We start from the raw sequence: 27530 nt of genomic DNA, 5'->3' as shown, positions 1-27530 counted from the left end.
GTTGTACCCATCCTATCTACACTCCTAGGGGGTGGATGTGTCCTTCCTTCATTATATTCCTGTAAGTCTATGTCAACATTGTCCTGCCTGTCTTTTGTACCCATCCTATCTACTCTCCTTGGGGTGGATATGCCCTTCCTTCTCTGTATTCCTGTTCTCTGTCTACATTGTCCTGTCTGTCTGTTGTACCCACCTTTCTACTTCCCTTAGGGGTGGAAATACTCTTCCTTCTCTATATTCCTGTAAGTCTCTGTCTACATTGTCCTGTCTGTCTGTTGTACCCATCCTGCCTACTCTCATAGGGGGTGGATATGCCCTTTCTTCTCTGTATTCCTGTAAATCTCTGTCTACATTGTCCTGCCTGTCTGTTGTACCCATCCTATCTACTCTACTAGGGGGTGGATATGCCCTTCCATCTCTATATTCCTGTAAGTCTTGGTCTACATTGTCCTGTCTGTGTGTTGTACCCATCCTATCTACTCTCCTAGGGGGTGGATATACCCTTCTTTCTCTATATTCTTGTAAGTCTCTGTCTACATTGTTCCGCCTGTCTGTTGTACCCATCCTATCTACTCTCCTAGTGGGTAGATATGGTCTTCCTTCTCTGTATTCCTGTAAGTCTCTGTCTACATTGTCCTGTCTGTCTGTTGTACCCATCCTATCTACTCTGCTTGGTGGTGGAGATGCCCTTCCTTCTCTGTATTCCTTTAAGTCTCTGTCTACTTTGTCCTTTCTGTCTGTTGTACCCATCATTTCTACTCTTCTACGGGGTGGATATGCCTTTCCTACTCTATATTCCTGTAAATCTGTCTACACTGTCCTGTCTGTCTGTTGTACCCATCCTATCTACTCTCATAGGGGGTGGAAATGCTCTTCCATCTCTATATTCCTGTAAGTCTCTGTCTACATTGTCCTGTCTGTCTGTTGTACCCATCCTATCTAATCTCCTTGGGGTGGATAGGCCCTTCCTTCTCTGTACTCATGTAAGTCTCTGTATACATTGTCCTGCCTGTCTGTTGTACCCATCCTATCTACTATCCTAGGGGGTGGATATGCCCTTCCCTGTATTCCTGTAAGTCTCTGTCTACATTGTCCTGCCTGTCTGTTTTACCTCTCTTATCTACTCCATTAGGAGGTGGATATGCCCTTCCTTCTCTATATTCCTGTAAGTCTCTGTCTACATTATCCTGTCTGTCTGTTGTACCCATCCTATCCACTCTCTTAGGGGTGAATATGCCCTTCCTTCTCTGTATTTCTGTAAGTCTCTGTCTACATTGTCCTGTCTGTCTGTTGTACCCATCCTATCTGCTATACTATGCGGTAGATATGCCCTTCCCTCTCTGAATTCCTGTATGTCTCTGTCTACAGTGTCCTGTCTGTTTGTTGTACCCATCCTGTCTACTCTCCTAAAGGGTGGATATGCCCTTCTTTCTATTTATTCCTGTAAGTCTCTGTCTACATTGTCCTGTCAGTCTGTTGTACCCATCCTGTCTACTCTCCTAGGGGGTGAATATGCCATTCCTTCTCTGTATTCCTGTAAGTCTCTGTCTACATTATCCTGTCTATCTGTCTGTTGTACCCATCCTATCTACTCCGCTAGGAAGTGGATATGCCCTTCCTTCTCTGTATTCCTGTTTCTGTCTACATTGCCCTGTCTGTCTATTGTACCCATCCTATCTGCTCTCCTATGGGGTGGATATGCTCTTCCTTCTCTATATTCCTGTAAGTCTCTGCCTACATTGTCCTGTCTGTCTATTGTACCCACCCAATCTACTCCCTAGGGAGTGGATATGCTCTTACTTCTCTATATTCCTGTAAGTGTCTGTCTACATTGTCCTGCCTGTCTGTTGTCCCCATCCTATCTATCCCCGATGGGGTGGATGTTCCCTTCCTTCTCTATATTCCTGTAAGTCTCTGTCTACATTGTCCTGTCTGTCTGTTGTACCCATCCTTCCTACTCTCCAAGGGGTGGATATGCCTTTCCTTCATTATATTCCTGTAAGTCTCTGTCTACATTGTCCTGTCTGCCTTTTGTACCCATCCTATCTACTCTCCTTGGGGTGGATATGCCCTTCCATCTCTAAATTCCTGTAAGTCTTTGTCTACATTATCCTGTCTTTCTGTTGTACCCATCCTATCTACACTCCTAGGGGTGGATGTGCCCTTCCTTCTCTATATTCCTGTAAGTCTCTGTCTACATTGTCCTGTCTGTCTGTTGTAACCATCCTATCTACTCTCCTTGGGTGGATATGCCCTTCCTTCTCTATATTCCTGTTCTCTGTCTACATTGTCCTGTCTGTCTATTGTACCAGACCTATCTACTCCTAGGGGTGGATATGCTCTTACTTCCCTATATTCCTGTAAGCCTCTGTCTACATTGCCCTGTCTGTCTGTTTTACCCATCCTATCTACTCTCCTATGGGTGGTTATGCCCTTCCTTCTCTGTATTCCTGTAAGTCTCTGTCTACATTGTCCTGTCTGTCTGTTGTACCCATCCTATCTACTCTCCTAGGGAGTGGATATGCCCTTCCATCTCTATATTCCTGTAAATCTCTGTCTACATTGTCCATTCTGCCTGTTGTACCCATCCTATCTACTCTCCTAGGGGTTGTCTATGCACCTCCTGCTCTACATTCCTGTAAGTCTCTGTCTACATTGTTCTGTCTGTCTGTTGTAACCATCCTATCTACTCTCATAGGGGGTGGATATGCCCTTTCTTCTCTGTATTCCTGTAAATCTCTGTCTACATTGTCCTGCCTGTCTGTTGTACCCATCCTATCTACTCTCATAGGGGATGGATATGATCTTTCTTCTCTGTATTCCTTTAAGTCTCTGTCTACATTATCCTGGCTGTCTGTTGTACCCATCCTTTCTACTCTCCTATGGGGGATATGCCCTATCTTCTTTATATTCCTGCATGTCTCTGTCTACATTGTCCTTTCTGTCTGTTGTACCCATCATTTCTACTCTTCTACGGGGTGGATATGCCTTTCCTACTCTATATTCCTGTAAATCTCTGTCTACACTGTCCTGTCTGTCTGTTGTACCCATCCTATCTACTCTCATAGGGGGTGGATATGCCCTTTCTTCTCTGCATTCCTGTAAGTCTCTGTCTACTTTGTCCTGCCTGTCTGTTGTACTCATCCTATCTACTCTCTTAGGGGTGGATATGCCCTTCCTTCTCTATATTCCTGTAAGTCTCTGTCTACATTATCCTGTCTGTCTGTTGTACCCATCCTTCTACTCTCCTAGGGGTGGATATGCCCATCCTTTTCTATATTCCTGTAAGTCTCTGTCTACATCTTCCTATCTGTCTGTTGTAGCCATCCTATCTATTCTCCTAGGGTGGATGTGCCCTTCCTTCTCTATATTCCTGTAAGTCTCTGTCTACATTGTCCTGTCTGTCTGTTGTACCCATCCTATCTACTCTCCTCCTTTCTTCTCTATATTTCTGTAAGTCTCTGTCTACACTATCCTGGCTGTCTGTTGTACCCATCCTATCTACTCTCCTAGTGGGTGGATATGCTCTTCCTTCCCTATATTCCTGTAAGCCTCTGTCTACATTGCCCTGTCTGTCTGTTTTACCCATCCTATCTACTCTCCTATGGGTGGAAATGCTCTTCCTTCCCTATATTCCTGTAAGCCTCTGTCTACATTGCCCTGTCTGTCTGTTTTACCCATCCTATCTACTCTCCTATGGGTGGAAATACTCTTCCTTCTCTATATTCCTGTAAGTCTCTGTCTACATTGCCCTGCCTGTCTGTTTTACCCATCCTATCTCCTCTTCTAGTGGGTGGATATGCCCTTCCTTCTCTATATTCCTGTAAGACTCTGTCTACACTGTCCTGCCTGTCTGTTTTACCCATCCTATCTCCTCTTCTAGTGGGTGGATATGCCCTTCCTTCTCTATATTCCTGTAAGACTCTGTCTACACTGTCCTGTCTGTCTGTTGTACCCATCCTATCTAATCTCCTAATGGTTGGATATGCCCTTCCTTCTCTGTATTCCTTTAAGTCTCTGTCTACATTATCCTGGCTGTCTGTTGTACCCATTTTTCTACTCTCCTAGGGGGTGGATATGCCCTTTCTTCTCTGTATTCCTGTAAATCTCTGTCTACATTGTCCTGTCTATTCGTTGTACCCATCCTATCTATTCTCCTATGGTGGATATGCCTTTCCTTCTCTGTATTCCTGTAAGTCTCTGTCTACATTGTCCTGTCTGTCTGTTGTACACATACTAACTACGCTCCTAGGGGGTGGATATGCTCTTCCTTCTCTGTATTCCTCTAAGTTTCTGTCTACATTGTCCTGTCTGTCTGTTGTACCCATCCTATCTGTCTCCTTAGGGGTGGAAATACTCTTCCTTCTCTATATTCCTGTAAGTCTCTGTCTACATTGCCCTGCCTGTCTGTTTTACCCATCCTATCTCCTCTTCTAGTGGGTGGATATGCCCTTCCTTCTCTATATTCCTGTAAGACTCTGTCTACACTGTCCTGTCTGTCTGTTGTACCCATCCTATCTACTCCTTAGGGGTGGATATCCCCTTCCTTCTCTATATTCCTGTAAGTCTCTGTCTACAATATCCTGTCTGTCTGTTGTACCCATCCTGCCTACTCTCCTTAGGGGTGAATATGCCTTATCTTCTCTGTATTCCTGTAAATCTCTGTCTACATTGTCCTGCCTGTCTGTTGTACCCATCCTATCTACTCTACTAGGGGGTGGATATGCCCTTCCATCTCTATATTCCTGTAAGTCTCTGTCTACTTTGTCCTGTCTATTCGTTGTACCCATCCTATCTACTCTCCTAGGGGTTGGATATGCCCTCCTTTCTCAATATTTCTGTAAGTCTCTGTCTACATTATCCTGGCTGTCTGTTGTACCCATCCTATCTACTCTCCTAGTGGGTAGATATGGTCTTCCTTCTCTATATTCCTGTAAGTCTCTGTCTACATTATCCTGTCTATCTGTCTGTTGTACCCATCCTATCTACTCCGCTAGGAAGTGGATATGCCCTTCCTTCTCTGTATTCCTGTTTCTGTCTACATTGCCCTGTCTGTCTATTGTACCCATCCTATCTGCTCTCCTATGGGGTGGATATGCTCTTCCTTCTCTATATTCCTGTAAGTCTCTGCCTACATTGTCCTTTCTGTCTGTTGTACCCATCCTATCTACTCTCCTAGGGGGTGGATTTGCCCTTCCTTCTTTGTATTCCTTTAAGTCTCTGTCAACATTGTCCTGCTTGTCTGTTGTACCCATCCTATCTATCTCCGATGGGGTGGATATTCCCTTCTTTCTCGATATTCCTGTAAGTCTCTGTCTACATTGTACTGTCTGTCTTTTGTACCTATCCTTCCTACTCTCCAAAGAGGTGGATATGCCTTTCCTTCATTATATTCCTGTAAGTCTATGTCAACATTGTCCTGCCTGCCTTTGCTCCCATCCTATCTACTCTCCTTGGGTTGGATATGCCCTTCCATCTCTATATTCCCGTAAGTCTCTCTCTACATTGTACTCTCTTTCTGTTGTATCCATCCTATCTACACTCCTAGGGGGTGGATGTGTCCTTCCTTCATTATATTCCTGTAAGTCTATGTCAACATTGTCCTGCCTGCCTTTTGCTCCCATCCTATCTACTCTCCTTGGGTTGGATATGCCATTCCTTCTCTGTATTCCTGTTTCTGTCAACATTGTCCTGTCTGTCTATTGTACCCACCCAATCTACTCCCTAGGGAGTGGATATGCTCTTACTTCTCTATATTCCTGTAAGTGTCTGTCTACATTGTCCTGCCTGTCTGTTGTACCCATCCTGCCTACTCTCCAATGGGGTGGTTATGCCCTTCCTTCTCTGTATTGCTGTAAGTCTCTGTCTACATTGTCCTGCCTGTCTGTTGTACCCATCCTATCTACTCTACTAGGGGGTGGATATGCCCTTCCATCTCTATATTCCTGTAAGTCTCTGTCTACTTTGTCCTGTCTATTCGTTGTACCCATCCTATCTACTCTCCTAGGGGTTGGATATGCCCTCCTTTCTCTATATTTCTGTAAGTCTCTGTCTACATTATCCTGGCTGTCTGTTGTACCCATCCTATCTACTCTCCTAGTGGGTAGATATGGTCTTCCTTCTCTGTATTCCTGTAAGTCTCTGTCTACATTGTCCTGTCTGTCTGTTGTACCCATCCTATCTACTCTGCTTGGTGGTGGAGATGCCCTTCCTTCTCTGTATTCCTTTAAGTCTCTGTCTACATTATCCTGGCTGTCTGTTGTACCCATTTTTCTACTCTCCTAGGGGGTGGATATGCCCTTTCTTCTCTGTATTCCTGTAAATCTCTGTCTACATTGTCCTTTCTGTCTGTTGTACCCATCATTTCTACTTTTCTATGGGGTGGATATGCCCTTCCTATTCTATATTCCTGTAAGTCTCTGTCTACATTTTCCTATCTGTCTGTTGTAACCATGCTATCTACTCTCCTAGGTGGTGGATATGCCCTTCCTACTCTGTATTCCTGTAAATCTCTGTCTACATTGTCCTGCCTGTCTGTTGTACCCATCCTATCTACTCTCATAGGGGGTGGATATGATCTTTCTTCTCTGTATTCCTTTAAGTCTCTGTCTACATTATCCTGGCTGTCTGTTGTACCCATCCTTTCTACTCTCCTAGGGGGTGGATATGAACTTCCTTCTCTATATTCCTGTAAACCTCTGTCTACATTGTCCTGTCTGTCTATTGTACCCATCCTATCTACTCTCTTATGGGGTGGATATGCCCTTCCTTCTCTGTATTTCTTTAAGTCTCTGTCTACATTATCCTGGCTGTCTGTTGTACCCATCCTTTCTAATCTCCTATGGGGGGATATGCCCTATCTTCTCTGTATTCCTGTAAATCTCTGTCTACATTGTCCTGCCTGTCTGTTGTACCCATCCTATCTACTCTCATAGGGGGTGGATATGCCCTTTCTTCTCTGTATTCCTGTAAATCTCTGTCTACATTGTCCTGCCTGTCTGTTGTACCCATCCTATCTACTCTCCTAGGGGTTGGATATGCCCTCCTTTCTCTATATTTCTGTAAGTCTCTGTCTACATTGTCCTGTCTGTCTGTTGTACCCATCCTATCTATTCTCCTATGGGTGGATATGCACTTCCTTCTCTATATTCCTGTAAACCTCTGTCTACATTGTCCTGTCTGTCAAATGTACCCATCCTATCTACTCTCATAGGGGTGGATATGCTCTTCCTTCTCTGTATTCCTGTAAGTCTCTGTCTACATTGTCCTGTCTGTCTGTTGTACCCATCCTATCTACTCTGCTTGGCGGTGGAGATGCCCTTCCTTCTCTGTATTCCTGTAAGTCTCTGTCTACATTGTCCTGCCTGTCTGTTTTACCCATCCTATCTACTCCCTAGGGGTGGAGATGCCCTTCCTTCTCTGTATTCCTGTAAGTCTCTGTCTACATTGTCCTGTCTGTCTGTTTTACCCATCCTATCTACTTTCCTAGGGGGTGGAAATGCTCTTCCATCTCTATATTCCTGTAAGTCTCTGTCTACATTGTCCTGTCTGTCTGTTTTACCCATCCTATCTACTTTCCTAGGGGGTGGAAATGCTCTTCCATCTCTATATTCCTGTAAGTCTCTGTCTACATTGTCCTGTCTGTCTGTTGTACCCATCCTATCTAATCTCCTTGGGGTGGATAGGCCCTTCCTTCTCTGTACTCATGTAAGTCTCTGTATACATTGTCCTGCCTGTCTGTTGTACCCATCCTATCTACTATCCTAGGGGGTGGATATGCCCTTCCCTGTATTCCTGTAAGTCTCTGTCTACATTGTCCTGCCTGTCTGTTTTACCTCTCTTATCTACTCCATTAGGGGGTGGATATGCCCTTCCTTCTCTATATTCCTGTAAGTCACTGTCTACATTATCCTGTCTGTCTGTAGTACCCATCCTATCCACTCTCTTATGGGGTGAATATGCCCTTCCTTTTTCTGTATTCCTGTAAGTCTCTGTCTACATTGTCCTGCCTGTCTGTTGTACCCATCGTATCTGCTATACTATGCGGTAGATATGCCCTTCCCTCTCTGAATTCCTGTATGTCTCTGTCTACAGTGTCCTGTCTGTTTGTTGTACCCATCCTGTCTACTCTCCTAAAGGGTGGATATGCCCTTCTTTCTATTTATTCCTGTAAGTCTCTGTCTACATTGTCCTGTCAGTCTGTTGTACCCATCCTGTCTACTCTCCTAGGGGGTGAATATGCCATTCCTTCTCTGTATTCCTGTAAGTCTCTGTCTACATTATCCTGTCTATCTGTCTGTTGTACCCATCCTATCTACTCCGCTAGGAAGTGGATATGCCCTTCCTTCTCTGTATTCCTGTTTCTGTCTACATTGCCCTGTCTGTCTATTGTACCCATCCTATCTGCTCTCCTATGGGGTGGATATGCTCTTCCTTCTCTATATTCCTGTAAGTCTCTGCCTACATTGTCCTTTCTGTCTGTTGTACCCATCCTATCTACTCTCCTAGGGGGTGGATTTGCCCTTCCTTCTTTGTATTCCTTTAAGTCTCTGTCAACATTGTCCTGCTTGTCTGTTGTACCCATCCTATCTATCTCCGATGGGGTGGATATTCCCTTCTTTCTCGATATTCCTGTAAGTCTCTGTCTACATTGTACTGTCTGTCTTTTGTACCTATCCTTCCTACTCTCCAAAGAGGTGGATATGCCTTTCCTTCATTATATTCCTGTAAGTCTATGTCAACATTGTCCTGCCTGCCTTTTGCTCCCATCCTATCTACTCTCCTTGGGTTGGATATGCCCTTCCATCTCTATATTCCCGTAAGTCTCTCTCTACATTGTACTCTCTTTCTGTTGTATCCATCCTATCTACACTCCTAGGGGGTGGATGTGTCCTTCCTTCATTATATTCCTGTAAGTCTATGTCAACATTGTCCTGCCTGCCTTTTGCTCCCATCCTATCTACTCTCCTTGGGTTGGATATGCCATTCCTTCTCTGTATTCCTGTTTCTGTCAACATTGTCCTGTCTGTCTATTGTACCCACCCAATCTACTCCCTAGGGAGTGGATATGCTCTTACTTCTCTATATTCCTGTAAGTGTCTGTCTACATTGTCCTGCCTGTCTGTTGTACCCATCCTGCCTACTCTCCAATGGGGTGGTTATGCCCTTCCTTCTCTGTATTGCTGTAAGTCTCTGTCTACATTGGCCTGTATGTTTGTTGTATCCATCCTATCTACTCTCCTAGGGGGTGGATATGCTGTTCCAGCTCTATATTCCTGTAAGTCTCTCACTACATTGTAGTCTCTTTCTATTGTATCCATCCTATCTACACTCCTAGGGGGTGGATATGCCCTTCCTTCATTATATTCCTGTACGTCTAAGTCTACATTGTCCTGCCTGTCTTTTGCACCCATCCTGTCTACTCTTCTAAGGGGTGGATATGCCCTTTCTACTTAATATCCCTGTAAGTATCTATGTACATTGTCCTGTCTGTCTGTTTTACCCATCCTATCTACTCTCCTAGGGGGTGGATATGCCCTTCCTTGTCTATATTCCTGTATGTCTCTGTCTACATTGTCCTGTACGTCTGTTGTACCCATCCTCTCTACCCTCCTATGGGGTGGATATGCCCTTCTATAAGTCTCTGTTCATTTTCCTCATCTTACTTTCTAACACTTTATTAGAATTTTATCTACTTCTTGAAAAATGTTGGAATATTTCACTTTCTCAGTTTCAAACATTAAGTCTGAAGTTAATTTAACATATAAACCATTAACATCTTTCAACATTTTCTTTTAGTCACAATAGCTTCTGACCATTAAATTCATAAGTTCCATACCAAAATTGTTAAATAATTCCACCGATTCTTTATGATAGAAACTGTTCATTTCTACATTCTTTGGATATTTCACAAACGTTAGTCCTTTCAGGACTCTTCTAACATTAATGCATTCATTTAAATAGTCTGTTTCCATCTTCAAACACTTTAATTGTAATAGTTTGTTCTTGAATAAATCCAAAGTGTCCATAAATGTCTCTGCCCTGGACTGTTGTTACTCACGGAAATTAAAATGCTTACCAGACCATAAATCAAATTCGAGAGAGGTATTGTTGAAATCATTTATTCCTCTTCCTGCTCCTGCGTTGTTATTAAATCCCTGTGACTGAAAAAAAAGGTGCTCTCGTCGCTTGGCTGCTCAGCCCCATTCACCGTTGCTATTTCTCAATAGCTTTGGTTGCGTACCTTGCGATTGGTTCAATCCTTCAGCTTGGAACTGCTGTTGGTTTCCCAGTCAGCTGCAACCCAAAGAATTAAGCTGGTTCGATTGTGTAGTAGCAATCCTTTTGACCAGTTCCAGTAACTGCAGAAATTCGTTTCTAGTAACGGGCATATCACTTGTTTTGCTGTTATTCTCATTGGAAACATTAAAACTTGAAGTGGACTGCTCCACTGATTCCACCATGGTGTCTCCGACCAAGGAACCACACTTTAGTAACACCAACTCTCACAAAACCACTAAATAATTCAAGTCTTTTCAGTAATTTCACTTATATAATACTTGTACTTTGTAATAAAACTTGTAAACATTAACAATACTAATACTGAACCTTTCTTAAAAATATGTCACTTTTTAATGACCCGGAAAAAAGTGGGTACATATAGATGCGGATTTTGCAACCAGTGTAGTAACATTTTAAAACATGACAGCTTATATCTTTCAGCTAGAAACTATAGAATCATGGCCAAGGAGCATTACAATTTTAATAGTAAAGGAGTAGTCTATATTGCTACATGTGAAGAAAGCCCCATTTTCTATATAGGCAAGACAGAGAATGCATTGTACAGACATCAGAAGGAATGTAAAGACATGACATTTTAATTTTACATAATTGAACAGGTCAAGCAAGACCTAAATGGTGGATTATGGGAAGCCCGTCTTGAATACAAAGAGTTATTCTTGCAACTAAAACTTGATGCCACAAGAAAACCAGGATTGAATGGCCATTTAAGTATTAATAGTGTCCTTAAATTAAGGGCAGCAAAATTATAACTTTTTTTCACACATGCCAAAAATGTATTTTTACTGAATATATTTAAGAAATTTAAAAAGTGACGAACTGACATTTTTAAGAAAGGTTCAGTATTAGTATTGTTAACGTTTAAAAGTTTTATTGCAAAGTATAAGTATTATATAAGTGAAATTACTGAAAAGACTTGAATTATTTAGTAGGATTGCTCATATTTATTAATGTGATGATTTTATTGGTGGAAATGAGGGTGAATATTCATATAAAAGGCTGGCTATTGTCTTTATTAAGTGTTCTGACGAAGCTCGGGAGATTCCTGGGTGAAAGCGCTTAATGTGGATTGATTTTTGTTTTAATAAAAGAGTGCACTTCCGTGATTCTGCTTTTTGTGCTTTTGTGAATTTTTGCACAATTGTTTAAAATTCAAGTAAAAATAAAAAGCAGCAACCCAGTAACACACACGCACTCAGACTCACATAGGCTGACAGACAGACAAGCACACACACACACACACACACACACACACACACACACTTGTGCACATGCTGTTATTCATTTTTTTTAAATCAATGTAAAACTCGAGCTTTTTGTCACAACGATTTAAAAAGTCATGCTTTCATTTGGACAGACTCTCATTTTGTCAGTGCTGTCATCACCGTGGCGAGGTTGTTTACAAGGCTGTAGCCCATGCATTTCAGTAGCAAAAATAATAAGATGTATCTGTGAGCAAACAATTTGTGACTTGTGTTATCTAAACTGCAAACTATTTTAAATGAGATATTTGATATCAGCAGGAAAGATGAAAAACTGCACATGAATGAGAAGGAAACTAAGTAGTCTTGGCTAAAAAATAGTACGCAAGGGGAGCAAACGTTTGCCAAGTCAGTGCTTCATATCTGGTGTCATAATCCAGAATGATGTTTCATAATATCCTTTTGCTTTTATAGCTGAACTTCTCAGCTGAGAAACAAACAATACTGATTAAATTCAGTGCCAGTAAAGTTCAGTGTTCAGCATATGCGGTACTGATAAACTTCCTAATAAGCTCTAGTCCTGGGTTTTGCTTCCTACACCGGCAGTTCTGTTTCACCTGTAAAAAAAACTTTTCTCCCCAGCAAGCCTTTCTGCTAAGTAATAAATAATAATAAGTATTATTATTATTATTATTATTATATTTGTAACAAGGTTTATTTCTGTGTTATCACACCAAGATAAAAAAGTTGAATATTTATACAAAAGCTTCATTAATGTTCCTGCCAATGACAAATAACCTTAGCAAGTGTCTGTGACTAGACTACAATTGTTTGAGCCTCACCTCCTTCCACCCAAATGGAAGCACCATCTAACTTTTGGCCTTACACTGACGTGTGTGAACAGTGACCAGATGATGCTAAATGCAAATGACAGAATAAGCAAGCATTCCTATGCAGAGTCCTATATGTAATTATGCATGTTTAAAGCAAAAGTAAAAACTGAAAGAAAATGCCACAGTTTTCTGTCATATCTGAGCAGAAGCAAACTATTATTTTCTGTATCCCCTGCCATGCATGTAAATAATCAAAGCTGTTTTCTGCCTGCAGCTACAAATCAAACAGCAAGCTGAGTTTATAGTTGGATCTGAAAGGCATGGGGTAAGATAGGTAAGCAGCTCATGTGCTTTATTTATAGCTTGATTCTTATATATCAGATGGAAGGTGTGGTGTCTGAATCTTTATAAAAGAGCACCTAAAATTCAGAAGCCAAGGCATCATTTCAGGACTAGACTTTGTTTTTCATGAAGAATTATCAGTGATATTGAACATAATGTAATTGGAATCTACTGTATACTCTGTTTAGCAGAGAAAAAGATGGCTTCCTGAATAAAATCCAGAATGGAAAAAACAATGAGAATCCAGTCCTTATGATGGAGCTTATCTAACCAAACACACACTGGGTAGATTGGTGAACATCAAATAAATATGTCCAAATATTAATCAACCATAATTAAAACAGTTTGGAACAATTAACCCTAAACTCAAGAGATGGAAATCCCTGAGACATCAGGCTGACAAACTGAGGATCTTTCTTTTCCCCAACATGCTTATATCCTGTGTCAAAGCCATAGTTAGGTAATTTGGTGACCTGGTCAGTTCCCCCAGACTGGCACAACCTCAACTCGAAGTTGAGGACAAAAAAAGGTCTTAGACTATACATGCATACCACCTATCTTGACCTGACCAAGGCATTTGACAGAACCCCGATTCAGGTTTTATAGAGAAACTCTCCCAATTGGGATTAACCCCTACATTACCAGATGGGTACCCAACTGCCTCACCAACAGGACACATACTGTCAAAGTGGGTGACTTCACTGCTTAGCAAAAGACTAGTCACCACTGACAATACGCAGGGTTCTGTGCTGGGCCCATGCTGTTCAGAATGTATGCCTCAGAAGTCCAGGAAAACTTGGTCGGCCTGTGACTGACTAAGTTCACTGAAGATTGCAAATTGGGAGCAATCATTGAGTCTCCCAATGATGTTAATATACTGCAGACAGGCTTAACACAGACAAATGACTGGTGCCAAAGCCATGGATTAAAGCTAAACAGAAAAACATGCATTATTATTACTTTTGGAAAAGCTGAATTCCCTGTTAATTGCATTACAGACAATACCCATCCTGAGTTTAGACCCAGTGGTACTTGATCTGGGTACTGAGGTTGATAGCAATCTGAACTTTGACCACCACGTATCCACAGTGTAAGAAAATCCTTCTATGTACCACATCTTATAAGTAAAGGCATCACATCTAGATCTAAGGAAGTTATAATTCCATTATACTCAGCCCTCATCAGACCAATAATTGAGTATAATGCTCCCTTTTGTATGTACCTCACCAGACACCTGCAACAGTTAGAGAGACCACAGACATTTGTCACCAAGAAATTACAGGGTACACACAACAAGTCTTACTCAGAAAGACTGAAAGTCCCGTCACTGTATTCTGTCTCCTACAAGTTGCTAAGGTATGACCTGTGCCTGGCTGACAGGGCAGACTTTGACCCAACCCTCATGGAAATGCTACACATTTGTAAATCAAACTGCAGGACAGTCACTTGCTCCAGGGATCTTAACCTAGCCTCTGACATGAACAAGTCATGCTGGAGAGATAGATAAATCACCCAAAGACTGCTACTTCCCTGGAACAAGCTTCCAATTCACAGGAAACAAAGCCCCACCCTGACGCTCTTCAAGCCCAACCTAAATCAATGGATAGGTGACAGCAAATTCACTCCTGAAGTGGCACCCATGTCCCTCCTGGACAGAGGAAGTCAGTATTAGCTACCATAGACCCTTATCTCTGTGAACTGCACTCACCTAACCAAAGACAACTGGGGCAACTTGGGATAAATAGAGCTAGGCTTGTAAGGGCTCTAGCCTAGTAACTTCCTATTAACCTATGAACCTATGAATAATAAATAAAAGGGCATTAAGACGTTGCGTTTTTATACATGCTAGCACACAGTGAACTTTAGCCAGAGATATGAAACCCCAGTGTCTTCATGGCTTCGTTAAGGAATTCTGGAAGTGCACATGTGCCTCATCAGCACCTGCTAGTCATGACTCATAATATTTTGCACCCCAGGCTGCCTCTGTCTTTGCCTTGCTATGGCTCTGCCCTGTATATTAACACAGATGCTGATATTATTTTAGCCAAAAAGTAAAATTAAATCATAAATGTGTCATCTATCCTAAAGAGCAATGAGTGATATACTTTGACAAAACAGACTGGGGTATTGTTCTCACTGGTCACCAAAAATAAAAAAAATAAATAAATAAATCTTCTCAGTCTAGTGTAAATTACATATTGATAAGAGACAAATACATACAGATAAGAGACAAATATACAGATACAGTTAAAAAAGTCATTATTGAAATGACAATATTAATAACATATGCAACAGAAAAAATAGGAACTAAGCTTTTAACATCACCATAGTCATAAAAAGAATTGTCATGCAAATAAGGCACAGGACGTACTTACCTAGCTTAAAACGCCTTTCAGATCTAACTGTAAACTCAGTTTGATCCCAAAAGCTGAAAGCAATAATAATGCATTCATTAATTTGAGCAGAAAATGAAAAGTTATCAATAAACACAAATACCCTTTCAGCTGTGGAATCAAGGGCAGACAACGTTTACATAAGCAGATTTAAGAAATACTACCATGGATACTGACACAATCTCATATTCCACAAGACCAGAAAGCATAATTAGTGAGTTTATATACAGAACCAAGTAAATCCTAACTAATCCCTCTCAGTCACATTGAACAAAATGTTATTGTGTGAAAGCATTTAAGGGATATTCAGATGCATCCATCCTACTAGGAACAAACTAGGCAACAACCTTTGATGTTCCCTTTTGAAATCCATAGATGGCAGGGGTAAAATGCTGGTACCTAAGCAATGTATTACATGGTGCTTTCGCAAGACAGTACAGACAAAGTTGGTGTGATAGTAATTTGGCAGCCAAAGAATGAACGTTTCAAGTACAGGACTTTTAAAAAAAATCTGGAATGTAATTATGAGGAGTGTATGCTTAACTACAAGGCCTATTAAGGAATCTCTGCAACGTTAGATCCTGAATAGCCTGGCCATCAAAACTCTTGAAATCGTGATCATCTTTAAAAATCCACTGCACTGCACTTTAATTCTTATCTTATATTTTTCAAAACTAACTTGAACAAAATACATAAAGTAAATAAAAAAGTTGTAAAATTACATCTTTCACAAAAATAATTGCTGACAGCAATCCAGTCTGTCAACCTTGCATGATGAAGACTATCATGCTCTCATGAAATATGCATAAAATGCCAGGATCCATGGCAGAGAAGGAAAGAGAAATAGCTGAAACTGAGGCCACTGACATTTCACTAGTATCCCTGCACCATAGAAGCCTGGTGGGGGTGGTGGCATTGAACACTTAGGACCCACACACCTCTCCTAGGGAGGGGGCCTGGGTACAGACACTTGGAGAGAACTAAAGATGGTTCAATTTCTTCAGTGGAGATGCAGGAACACCCCTCATTCTTGAGAAAGGTCAGAAGGGATGCTTGCAGGCCATACCCCTTGAGGAAGTGAGGGTAGCCTGCACAGGTAGCCCATTGCATGCCCTTTTCCATCTCATTAAGCTGGAATAGTACAAAAGGAAATAGCCAAATCACACCTGATGGCTACAAAAATGATGGCCTCTCCTGACCGACGTTTACAATAGTGATAGGGAATAAATTGGCCAGTTGGTCAAAAGAGGGAGGATGATTTTTTTTTAAACACTATTATTGAATTATCATTTATGAAATAGGCAAACTTACATTTATATAAAAGTAATCAAACAAGTTAAGAAGTTCATATTTACAAATGTTATGTATAACACATATATCACATATATTGTTCAAGACAATGTAATCAATCCAACATTACATAAATTGTTCAGTTACTGCCTTCTCTTAAACCTCATTCATAGGATCATAGGATCATAGGAAGTTACTAAGCTATTGGCCCTGAGGCTCTTACAAGCCTAACCAAGAATTTATTCCATGTTCCAGCAAGTCAGCACCCTATGCCACTTTCCAGCAGAGACACAGGTGGAATCCAAGGGTGTATTTTCTGTTCCCCATTCAGTTATTCAGATTGCACTTAAAAAGGTTTCATGGGGTACTCTGCTTTATGTGGAGAGGGAGTCTATTCCACAAAAGTGGGAGTCTCTGGGACACAAATCTTTCCTGCCAATAAGTCCTATTGATGTCACAGACCAGGATGAGTTCGTGAGTGCGGGTTACTCGAGTGGAACTTGACTTGTGGATATGCAGTAGTCCCATCAGGACAGGGTCTGAGATTGCTTTGTATGCCAGGCAGAGGTTCATAGGTTTGTGCTAGGCTATTGGCCCTAACAAGCCTAGCCATAACAATTCCCTGGCTATTTCTTCCCACACTGTTTACTTCCCTGGACCCCTGTCTGACTGACGTGATCCCCGGGGTGAATTTCCTTTCTCCAATCCAATCATCAAGGTTCCTTTTGAAGAGGGCCAAAGAGGTGCTCTGCATGAGTCATGGCCTCAAGCTAAATGCCAAAAAATGCATAGTCATCCCGTTTGGGAAAAACAAAACACCCATGAATTACCACATAGGCGGCAGCCCCCTTAATACAGAAGAAGTAATAAGAGATCTGGGGACCCAGGTAGATAGTAATCTCTCATTTGACAATCATATTGCCAAAGTAGTTAGGAAATCCTTCTATGTGGCCCATCTAATTACTAAAGGGTTCACATCTAGAAAGAAAGAGGTTATAGTGCCCCTCTACTCGTCACTCATCAGACCCATCATAGAGTACAATGCCCCATTTGGGATGTACCTCACAAGACACTTCCAACAGCTGGAAAGACCACAAAAGCACCTCACCAAGAGGATTACTGGCCTCAAACATATGTCCTATGCAGCCCGACTGAAAAAACTCCGGCTGTACTCAGTGACATATCGCTTACTCAGAGGTGATCTCTGCCTGACTTACAAAGCCATGTCCAACTCAGAATTGATGGACATGCTCCACCTAAATAAATCCAAGTCACTGCGAGCCACATGCTCTAGTGAGCTAAACCTCATCACAACAATAAATAGAACATGCTGGAGGGATAGATTCCTGTCACAGAGACTCCCCATGCTTTGGAACAAAATTCCTAACTACATTTGGCAGGGCCCCTCACTAACACTCTTCAAGAGAAACCTTGACGAGTGGATGGGTATCAGAAAATACACCCCTGGGATTACTTCATTGGCTCTGCTTGACAGAAGCTCAGTTAATTAATCAATGGGGCGGCAAAAGCTGACACACACTGGCTAGGCTTATAAATGCCCTCGGGCAGATAGCCTAGTACCTACCTATGAACCTATGAACCTATGACATGTATGGGCAGTCTATTCCAGAGTCTGGGGAGTCTCTGGGTCAAGAACCTATCCCTCCAGCATGTTTTGTTTATTGTGATGATAAGGTTTAGATCCCTGGACAGTGTGGCTCTGAGGGATTGGGATGTCTTTAAGTGTAGCATGTCCAACAACTCTGGGTTTGACATGGCCTTGTATGTTAAGCAGTCATTGCCTCGCAGTAGACAATATGTGACAGAGTATAGCTGGAGTTTTTAAGGCGGTCAGCATAGGGCATCTGCTTTAGGCCTGTGATTCTTTTAGGGAGGTATTTCTGTGGCCTTTCCAGTTGTTGCAGATGGAACATACCAAATGGGGCGTTGTATTCTATAATGGGTCTAATGAGGGATGAGTACAGTAGGACCATGACCTCCTTTTTTCTGGATGAAAAGCCCTTAATGATGAGGTGTGCCACATAGAAGGATTTCCTGACTGTTGTGGCGATGTGGTTATTGAAGATGAGACCACTGTCCACCTGTGTCCCTAGGTCTCTTATCAGACTTTCAGTGTTTAGTGTACTGCCACCTATGTGGTAATTCATGGGTACATGTTTTTTCCCAAAGGGGATAACTATACATTTCTTGGCATTGAGCTTAAGCCCATGGCTCTGGCACCAAGCATCTGTTTCTGTAAGGCCCTTTTGTAGAGTATCCACATTATTTGGGGATTCAATAATGGCTCCCAGTTTGCAGTCATCTGCAAACTTTGTTAGCCAGAGTCCCTTAGTGTTGCCCTGTACTTCAGAGAAGTAGATGCCAAACAAGAGAGGCCCCAGGACTGAACCCTGAGGTACTCCACTTGTCACTTGTCTGGAGCTGGATTTGGAGTCAGCTACTTTTACAGTGTGGGTTCTGTCAGTAAGTCAGTTGGCAACCCATCGAGTGACGTAGGGATTAATGCCCAGCTTAGTAAGTTTATCTGTGATTTCTGAGTGGGGGATGGTGTCAAAGGCCTTGGCAAAGTCCAGATAGGCTGTGTGGACTGCCATACCCTCATCCACAGCTCTGGAGACTGATTCGAAGAAGTCAGTCAGGTTCAGGAGAAAATTTCAACCCTTCACGAACCCAAACTGGGTGGGGTCCAGTGTTTGAAGGTTGCCAGTGTCTTTGTTTATAAGTTCCATGATTAGGCTTGTCAGACTAATGGGGCGGTAGTTCCTGGGATCTAAGGTGGATCCCCCCTTGTGGTGTGGGATAACTGTGGCTGTGTGCCACTCAGTGGGCACAAAGCCTGAAGTGAGGGTATGATTAAACATGACACTTAGGTGAGGTGCCAGTTCATTTTGTAGTTCATATAGTACACAGCCCAGAATGCCATCTCGTCCCATGGATGCTGTATTCTTATCTTTGGAGAGTGCATTTTTTATCTGTGTGGCTGTTATTACTGGATTGTGGCAATCTTCCGGTATTGAGATGGGCCATTTAGGGGGTGAGAGGGGGTGAAGTTGACACTGAATCGATCTACCAGGATATTGGCAATATCCTTGGGATCAGTATATTTAATGCCATTCTGTTGTAGATCAGAGAGATCTGAGCATTGCCATTTAGATTCTTGACATAGTTATAGAATTCCTTGTGGTTGTCTTTGGAATCTTTGGCAATTTTATTTTCATAACTAGCTTTGGAGGATTTTATGAGGGATCTCAGCTTCTTACTGAGGCTGCTAAGGGAGTTTTTTGCATCCTGAGATTTTCCTCTTTTCTGCAACAGTTTCTTCCTTTCGTTGTAAGGTTTGTTTATGGCAGGGGACCACCAGATTGGCTTCCTTTTTTTGGAGGAGAGCATCTTGGTTCTATTTGGGATGGCACAATTCATGTATGAGTGGATGTGCTCATACAGTGCCTTAGTGCAGGACTCAGCAGTCGAACTTTCAGTTCCCGTCTGCATGGGTGTCATGAAGTTTGTCACTTCTGACTTGAGTAGCATGAAGTTGGCTTTGGAGAATTTTTTTATGGAGGTTTCCTTACTGGGGGGGTGGGGATGGGATGTGGATGTTAAGGGTGATTAGCTTATGGTCTGACCTGACCAACGAGGGGGTGACCATAGGTGTGGAGCATCGATTTCCCATGTTGGTAATGACCAGGTCTAGGATATTGGAGCCCCGGGTGGGACTATGGATTAGTTGATCCAGGCATTGGAATTTATGAATTCTAAGAACCGTTGGGCAAAGGTGTTGATACACGAGTAGTTTTCCCAGTTAATGGCAGGGTACTTGAAATCACCCAGTACTAGGGTGTTTGGTTGTATATTAATATTTTCCAGTATGTTTAGAAAGGTGTATTGAGAATCTTGGGGCATGGTGGGGGATCTATAGCAAGCTAGAAATTGGATTGTTACCGCTGAGAAGTCTGTAGGAGACTGAGTAGAGGGACAGGGCTTTTAGCCTATCTGTGTAGGATAGATGTTTGAGGCCCTGCATTCTCCGGGTGAGGAACCTCTGTGGTCTCTCCAGCTGCTGCATGTGCTTTATGAGGTACATGCCGAAAGGGGCATTGTACTCAATGAGTCTTATAAGGGAAGAATACAGGGATGTTATGACCACCTTGTCCCTGGCTGAGATACCCTCACTAATGAGGTGGACAATGTAGAAAGCTTTCCATACAACAGAGGCAATAGGGTGGTCAAAAGTCAGTTTGCTATCAACCTGGATGCCCAAGTCCCTCATGACTGATTGTGTGCTTAGTACCTTATTATCAGTGTGATAATTTGTGAGGATGTCACTCTCCCCAAAAAGGATGATGATGCATTTTTTGATATTCAGTTTGAGGCCATGTTTCTGGCACCAGTCATTTATTTGGGTGAGACCCTCTTGGAGGATGTCCACATCACTAGGGGAATTGATGACAGCACCCAGCTTGTAGTCATCTGCAAACTTTGTCAGCCAAAACCCACTAGATTTGGCCTACACTTCCAAGAAGTATATCCCAAACAGCAGAAGCTTCAAGACCAATCCCTTGGGTACACCGCTTGTTACGGGTCTACTAATTCTACTTAGGGTGACTTCCCCTATTTTGACTAGGTGGGTTCTATCAGTGAGCCAGTATGCTATCCATCTGGTAAGATATGGATTGATGCCTAGTTGAAAGAGCTTACCTATTATACCTGAGTGGGTAATAGTATCAAAGGCTTTGGCCAAGTCAAGGTAGGCGGTGTTCACAGCATTCACCTTGTCTATGGCCTTGGTAACTGTCTCAAATAAGTCAACCACATTTAACATGTATGACCTCCCCTTGACAAATGTACCACAAAAACACAGAAACACAGAAAAATAAAAGAAACTGAGCACTGGCTGTATCAGGCACCCAAAAATATTTAATAAGATAAGCGCTTTCGTCTGGTGCACATCACCAGACTTCTTAGTCTGGTGATGTGCAGCAGACGAATGTGCTTATCTTATTAAATATTTTTGTGTGCCTGATACAGCCAGTGCTCAGTTTATTTTATTATTCTCCCCTTGACAAAATCAAACTGATAATCCATGCCATGGCTTTGCAGATCAGGCTAGTTAGGCTGATGGGTCTATAATTTCCTGGATCAGTGGATGGTCCACCTTTGTGCAAAGGGATGACAGTAGCTGTCCTCCACTCAGCCAAGATGAAGCTGGTACTCAGGTTTTAGTTGAATAGGGTGCCTAATGGTGCTGCAATTTCCTGCCTGAGTTCATGTAGAATGCAGCCTGGGATAATATCAGGTCCCATGGAGGCTGTATTTTTTGCCTTTGAGAGGGCAGTAATGACTTGTTCCCTAGAGATAAGGGGAGGCGGCAGGTACTGGGGATGTCCTGTTTTACTGACTGGAGGGGGACAGAGAAGTGAAGTTTTCACTGAACCTGTCTGCCATCAGGTTGGCTATATCTATGGCATTTGTGTATGTGGTGTATTTGGTATCCTTGACCACCAGTTCTGAGTAGATCTGGGTGCTTCCTTTGAGACTGCAGACATATGTAAAGAAGGTCCTACGATTGTCATTAGTGGATGTGGCCAGTTTGGACTCGATGTTTGCTTTGGAGGATGTCACTAGTGCTCTTATTTGCTTGTTCAAGCTAAGGAAAGATTGCTTCCAATTAGGCACCTGCTCCTTCATGGTCCTGCACAGCAATGTTTTTCCATTTATTATAGAGTCTATTTATTGTAGATGTCCACTAGACGGGTTTACTCTTCCTTTAGGAGGATGACTTCCTCCTGTCTGGTGTTCCTGATTCCATGCAACTATATAAATGCTCATCTAGTACTTTGGTGTTGAGTTGGGCATATGTGCCAGTTCCTGTGGAGGGGGAGGGGGCTGCAAAGCTGTTTATACCTTCCCTCAGGAGGATGCAATCAGCTTTGGAGAAGTTTTTTTGTTTGACAGTAGCTAGGTGGGGGGGGGGGGGTTGGGGAGATGGTGACTACGAAAGTGACTGCTTTGTGGTCGGATCTTACCAGGGATGATGACACTGTAGGGATGCTGCAGTGGTTACTCAGGTTGGTTAAAACCAAGTCCAAGATATTTTCACCTCTTGTGGGGGTGTCAACCAACTGGTCCAAGGCATTTGCATTGACAAAATCAAGGAATCTCTGGGCATTTGTGATTCCTCCTGCAAAACATTTTTCTGCATATATTGTTCCAAGAATTTCCATTTTTTCTATGCAATTTACTTCTACCCTTTTCCAAATATCCCACTTTGTTCTTTTATCTCTGTTATGATATTCACTACTTCATGTTAGTTTAGATTTTGATTTCCATTTTCTAGTAATTGCTTTTTGGCCATCACTAGAATTAAACTTAGCAAGGCCTTATTATGCAGGGAATACCATGTATCCCAGCTCAAAAAATAATTTCCTTACTTATACTCATTTGCTTGCCCACTATTCTTGATGAGTACTCTGCAGGGAATTTTCAAAGTCTGACAACTCATTGTTGTCTGATAACATATCCTCTGAAGTACCTATTTCTTCCCCATTACCCTTTCAACATTTGCCATCTATCTGAGGAAAAATTCTTTGGAGTTTGCTTGGGGTATAAAAGTATCTATAAATATATATATATATGTATATATATATATATATATATATATATATATATATATATATATATATATATATATAGCGTTGTGTATATATATATATATATATATATATATATATATATATATATATATATATGTAAATATTTACTGGTGTCCGCATGAATAATTTGGCCAAGTTTTACCCAGGATGCCCTTCCTGATGCAGCCTTCCCCATTTATCCGGGCTTGGGACTGGCACAAAGAAATGCACTGGCTTGTGCATCCCCAGATGTGGGTATAGTGAATCATGAAGTGCAATGGATTAGCAAGGAGGAAGTAAGGATAGCTGTGAAGAGGATGAAGAATGGAAAGGCTGTTGGTCCAGATGACATACCTGAGGAAGCATGGAGGTGTTTAGGTGAAATGGCAGTGGAGTTTTTAACCAGATTGTTTAATGAAATTTTGGAAAGTGAGAGGATGCCTGAGGAATGGAGAAAAAGTGTTTTGGTACCAATTTTTAAGAATAAGGGTGATGTGCAGAGCTGTAGTAACTACAGAGGGATTAAACTGATCAGTCACAGCATGAAGTTATTGGAAAGAGTAGTGGAAGCTAGGTTAAGAAGGTACGTGATGATTAGTGATCAGCAGTATGGTTTCATGCCGGGAAAGAGCACTACAGATGCGATGTTTGCTCTGAGAGTGTTGATGGAGATGTACAGAGAAGGTCAGAAGGAGTTGCATTGTGTTTTTGTAGACTTAGAGAAAGCATATGACAGGGTGCCTAGAGAGGAGTTGCGGTATTGTATGAGGAAGTCGGGAATGTCAGAGAAGTATGTAGGAGTGGTACAGGATATGTATGACGGTAGTGTGACAGTGGTGAGGTCTGTGGTGGGAGTGAGTAATGCATTTAAGGTGGAGGTGGGATTACATCAAGGATCAGCTCTGAGCCCTTTCTTATTTGCAATGGTGATGGACAGGTTGACAGATGAGATCAGGCAGGAGTCCCCATGGACTATGATGTTTGCAGATGACATTGTGATCTGTAGTGAAAGTAGCGAACAGGTGGAGGAGACCCTGGATAGATGGAGATATGCTCTAGAGAGAAGAGGAATGAAGGTCAGCAGGATTAAGACAGAATATATGCGTGTGAATGAGAGAGAGGATAGAGGAATGGTGATGATGCAAGGAGTAGAAGTGGTGAAGGTGGATGAGTTTAAATAATTGGGATCAATAGTTCAGAGTAATGGTGAGTGTAAGAGAGGTAAATCAGAGAGTACAGGCAGGATGGAGTGGGTGGAGAAGAGTGTCAGGAGTGGTTTGTGACAGACGAGTACCAGTAAAAGTGAAAGAGAAGGTCTACAAGAGAGTAGTGAGACCAGCTATGTTATATGGGTTGTAGACAGTGGCACTGACAAAAAGGCAGGAGTTAGAGCTGGATGTTGCCAAGTTAAAGATGTTAAGATTTGTGCTGGGTGTGATGAGGGTGGACAGGATTAGGAATAAGTATATTAGAGGGTCAGCCCAGGTTGGAAGGTTTGGAGACAAAGCCAGAGAGGCAAGATTACATTGGTTTGGACATGTGCCGAGGAGGGATGCTGAGTATATTGGGAAAAAGATGCTAAGGATGAAGCTACCAGGTAACAGGAAAAGAGGAAGGCCTAAGATAAGGTTTATGGATGTGGTGAGAGAGGACATGCAGGTGGTTGGTGTGACAGGGCAAGATGCAGAGGACAGGAAGAAATGGAAACAGATGATCTGCTGTAGCGACCCCTAATGGGGAGAGCCGAAAGATGATGATATATATATATAAATCACCGACACAACAAAACCGAAAGTTCAAAAACACGAAACTTCACATGCCTGACAAACCACAATCCCGACAGTCAACAAACAAAACAAATCCCCTGTCCAAAAAGCACACACACAACACAAGCACACCAAAAACCTTACAAACCTACACTAAAACTTACAAACACAACTAACTGTGCACTAACTTTAACCCAAACCCTAACCCTAAGGTCCATCACTATCACACACTCACCTAACCCACGCCCTAACCCCAACTCACTTAACCTGCCCCAACCCTAAAGTCTGTCACTATCACACACTCACCTGACCCGCTCCCTTACCTTAACTCACTTAGTCCACCCTAACCCTAAAGTCCTTCAATATCACACACTTACCTTACTCGCTCCCTAACCCTAAAGTCCATCACTATCGCACATTTACCTTACCCGCACCCTAACCCTGCCATCTGTCACTACTGCATACTTACACACTAGCGCTCGTTTGACATGTTGGTGTTGTCAGCGTCGGGATTTTCAACTGTCGGTCATCTCCGTTGTCGATCTTCCGGTGTCAGTGTTCTCGTCATCGGCATTTCCAGCTTTCGGCATTATCAGGTAGACCTATATATATATATATATATATATATATATATATATATATATATATATATATATATATATATATATGTCCTCCTATTGCTTTTTTGTAATTTGCTTATCAAATCTCTCTTCCCTATCTTTTCTGACTTCCTCTGATTGATTCCTATTATTATTATTGTGCAATATTTATATGCCCTGCATATATTATACCTTTTTAATAATAGCTTCTGTTCTAAATTCATCAAAAAGAAAATCAACTAGTACAGGTCTTTCATTTTGGATTCCCCTATAACTTTCTCTTTGCCTATGTTCTAATATCAATCCCTGATAAGGAAGGCAATCGATAGTCTGCAGTCCAAATGTTTTCTTTGCTTCTTCCCATTCTGTTACCTTTCCCTCTCGAATTACTTGGTTCCAGTACCTTGGTTCCTTTGCCAGCTTCCTCCACTAAATTCCAGCTCCCTCTTGTTTATTCTCTGTTACCCTAATTGCAGTCCACCCTTTCTGCAAAATCTCCTATTTCAATTCCTGTGTTGGCTTAGTTCTTACTTTTCTGCCACTTTATGAATATGATATTGTGTTTTTATTCTTCTTAAGGATCTGCATTCAGAATTCCACCATTTCCTTATGTCTTCATCATCACTCCTTTCCACTGTGAATTGTAGCTTTCTGCTTGTATTATGTATAAGAGCCTTACACATGTAGTTCTAAAATATCCCTTCAAATCAGGTAATCCTAAACCTCCTTGTTATATTTGAAGGATCAGCTTGCCCCACTTGACTCTTGCCCTCTTCAACTCCCAGATATAATCCCTGAACTCTTTATTAATTGTTGTCCTCAACTTTCCTGGTTGATAAAAATATGTTTGACCCGAGTATAGAACTAAAAGGACTAAAAACATTTTACTCCTTGTGTGTATCCATATCCATAGGCAACAGTTTCCAGTATCTCAGTTTTGTATTCTTTTTTGTTTAGTCTCTTCCCACATATTCTTAGCCATCATAGAATCCTTTTTATCACACTTGATTTTATGTCCCTGTAAATACGGGTCTTGCTAATAGAATCCTTTTTATCACACTTGATTTTATTATGTCACTTGAACTTAGAAATCAAATTAAAAAATTATCAACAAAGACAGGATTAACTTCTAATGCAAACCCTCCCACTGACCCTAAAAAATTCTGGAACTCAAGCTATCATATACTGCATCCAGGAAACCCTTCCCCTCCCAACCCATGCCCAAATAAAACTTTTGAAGAAACTGCCACTGAATTTAGCAATCATTTTACTAATTCAATAACTACCATAATTAATGACCTCCCCACTAGTAAAAATACTAAAAAAAACACTTTCTCATCTTCCCCTCCTTCCCATTCTAACTCTTTCTCTCTTATATCTGTTTCAACTAAATATATTAAATCTCTACTCTCTAAACTCAAACCCTGCTCCCCCTCAGCTGATAACCTACCTACATATAGCTGCTGAACCCCTAGCCTATCCAGTATCCATCCTGATCAATCGATCTATCTCTGAATCATACGTTCCATCAATATGGAAAACTTTGTACACATTACCTATACATAAAGGAGGTAATTCTTCTGATATATCAAATTTCAGACCAATTGCTGTACTGTCTCCACTCTCCAAGATTATTGAGAAATGCATTCACAAGCAGATAATGCAATACCTTCTCCAACAGAACCTTCTAACAAACACACAACATGGATTTCGTCTCAAACACAGCACTATAACTGCACTAATATCCTTCATTAATACTGTATCACTGGCCTGTGACAATAATAAACTAGTCTCTTGTCTGTTCCTCGACCTGTCCAAAGCCTTTGACACTGTCTCCCATCCCCTCCTCCTAGACAAAATTTCTCACCTAAGATTCTCTCCTCCCACCATATCCTGGTTTTTGAGCTATCTCTCTAACCACCAGCAAGCTGTTATATGGCACTCTGCTCTTTCTCCCCCTCTAAGCGTCCCAATGGGTGTCCCCCAAGGATCCATACTGGGGCCACTGCTCTTCAATATTTTCAACAACCTACTTTACACTTCTTGTCCCAACTCCACACTTGTACAATATGCTGATGATTCTACAGTCATTACCATTGCTGACAATCCATCTGACCTCCACTCTACTACCCAAGCATCATTCAACACCATAG

This window comes from Protopterus annectens, chromosome 15.part0 (assembly GCF_019279795.1).
Source record: "Protopterus annectens isolate FY-2018-M chromosome 15.part0, PAN1.0, whole genome shotgun sequence".
NCBI lineage: Eukaryota > Metazoa > Chordata > Ceratodontiformes > Protopteridae > Protopterus > Protopterus annectens.
This window is presented reverse-complemented; position numbering follows the sequence as displayed.